Source organism: Bison bison, unplaced genomic scaffold (assembly GCF_000754665.1).
Source record: "Bison bison bison isolate TAMUID 2011002044 unplaced genomic scaffold, Bison_UMD1.0 scf7180017864494, whole genome shotgun sequence".
Lineage (NCBI taxonomy): Eukaryota > Metazoa > Chordata > Mammalia > Artiodactyla > Bovidae > Bison > Bison bison.
In genome coordinates this window covers 1,282,827-1,285,446 of record NW_011495053.1, presented here as the reverse complement: position 1 = coordinate 1,285,446, position 2,620 = coordinate 1,282,827, and positions in this window count along the sequence as shown.

The following is a 2,620-nucleotide window of genomic DNA, read 5'->3' as shown; positions in this document are numbered from 1 at the left end:
ACGGAGAAGCCTGGTGGGCTGCAGTCCATGGGGTCGCACAGAGTCGGACACGACCGAAGTGACTTAGCAGCAGTAGCAGCAGCAGTATGTATATTTTAATCCCAAACTCCTAATTTCTCTCTCCCCGACTCCCACTGCCCCCCTCCCCCCGCTTTCCCCTTTGGTAACCATACGTTTGTTTTCTCTGACTTTGAAAACAGACATTTTTTTAAAGAGAGAACAGTCTCCTGCCCTTTACTAAGTTGGATTAAAGCACTGCAGAAAGTTTGACATGTCAAAGAAAATCTATCTTGCAACAAAACCTGCAGGTCTGCCTAATATGTACTCTTTCTCATGGAAGAGAGGAGTTTATTGGGAGCTGATAAATTGACGATGGAAAGACAATTGCCCTGGCAACACAGAATCTAGGCTGCGTCCTGGCTCGGTAACTCAGTGGCTGGCATTTGAGAAGCAATTTAAAAAGTCAATTGGATAAGATTGCTAGGCCTTCGCATTTTTCAGTGCTGTGATGTCTGAAGGGTCCTCTGTCACTCGGTGGCAGCAGTAAAGGTTCTGAAAGGGAGGAGGCTGTCCCTCACCCTGAGGAGCAGCCTCCGCCTCTCGGGTGAGCCAAGGGCATGCAGACCAGCTCCCAAGATCCCTTTGCTCAGCCCTGTGCAAACTTTGCTCCTGTTATCTTCCAAATTTTAATGAGGAACAATTTGCTATTCTGAACCAACTCATTCTCCATCAGGCTTGATGTGGTTGCAAATATCCTGAGCACTCCTCAGTACCATTTTGCATTTATCCAAGTGGAAGTTTCCACACAATCCCAGGACATAACTTGTAGTTTCTAAAGCCAGACCTCTTAGGCAAGCAAAATGCTAGGGCTGCTGGTCGCCCATGTAGACAGACAGACTCACAGCATTCACAAAAGGAGAGGTTAGCTTTGGAACCAGAAGTGGAAATATCCAGGTCCTTGAGAGACATCTTAGAAATCAGGGTGGGGTGGTGCTAGTGAAGTCCATTAAATGAGGAACTACTATCTTCTCTGCCCTAACATTGCCTGTCTTTTTGGCTGGGACAATCCACCCATCTAAACTATGTAAACACTGAGAATCATTTTATATACATATGATTAAATATATGTAGTATATATATTTAAGTCATGAATGTATAAGTCCCCATAAAATTAATTGTATTATGTATGTATGTATGTATGTATGTATGTATGATAAAGATATATTTTCATGCCCGGCCTTTATTTACACTTCTCTTCCAACATACCTCCCCAAATCTTTAATATTTCTTATTTTCTAGAAATAAAATAGAATTAGGGTTTTAACCATACAGGAAAATCTTCCAGCCAGAAAACCTGGATCCAATTTTATCTTTTCATCTCTTCCTTTCACTAAAAATAAACACAAGAAAAATTGCACACATTAAAACACTCACAATAAGTTGCAGATTTCTGTATAATAAGCTATACTGTGAAATTCACATCTATAAGAAGTAATTTGCTTTTATTACTGCTACCCAATTTACCACATTTTCTGAAAAAGATTTAATAAATTCCTCTAAAGATAGAAAACCAAAACATATCCTTGTAGTATGCATGGGGAGTTTTCAGATAAATATATTTTGAAGTCCCAATATAAACACTTATTTGTATTTTAGCCTAGTTTAAAGATGTGTGAATGTAAAATAAATTTTTTAATAAATTAAAAATGTTGATACTGACCACCAACAAAGACCAAAAAAAAAAAAGAAAGAAAGAAATCTCAACTTCTACAGACCTGTGAAAACGTTCTTCAAAATAGTGTCATAAGGAGGATTCCTCACATTGGGAATATTTACTAGACCTGTGTCAGGAACTAAACACCAACTTCAGAAGCCTTGTGCTAATTTCTGCAAAACGTTTCCTCCTTTATTTTTTTCATACAAAATTTCAAAAACCTACCTAGACGAGTTTCACGAGTCACTCTCAGATTTGGTCTCATTTCTGAAACAGAAATAAACAGACATCTCTGAAATGGTCAGAGACCATGGTAATCCAAGAAAGTTTTTATGATATAGTGTTAATAGCAAAAAATGTTACAGTGGTGTCTGTTTTATCTTTATATTGTTTCTTTTCATGGATGGTTGCATACTTACTTTGTTTAGTCATAGATGGGAGAAAAAAGTAGATAGACAATGAACAGAATCTGTGTGTACTGAGTTAAAAAAGCAATGTGAAATATAGGATAGAAATACCAGAAAGAGCTATGGTTAAGCCATAGGTAAATTATTTAATCCCGTAACTTTTGTATCTTCACCTGTATAAATGGGGAATTCACTGTGTATCTTCTTAGTCCACTGAGATGATAGCACCCCACTCCAGTACTCTTGCCTGGAAAATCCCATGGACGGAGAAGCCTGGAAGGCTGCAGTCCATGGGGTCGCTGAGGGTCGGACACGACTGACGACTTCACTTTCACTTTTTACTTTCATGCATTAGAGAAAGAAATGGCAACCCACTCCAGTGTTCTTGCCTGGAGAATCCCAGGAACGGAGAAGCCTGGTGGGCTGCAGTCCATGGGGTCGCACAGAGTCGGACACGACCGAAGTGACTTAGCTACAGCAGCAGCAGCAGTATGTATAT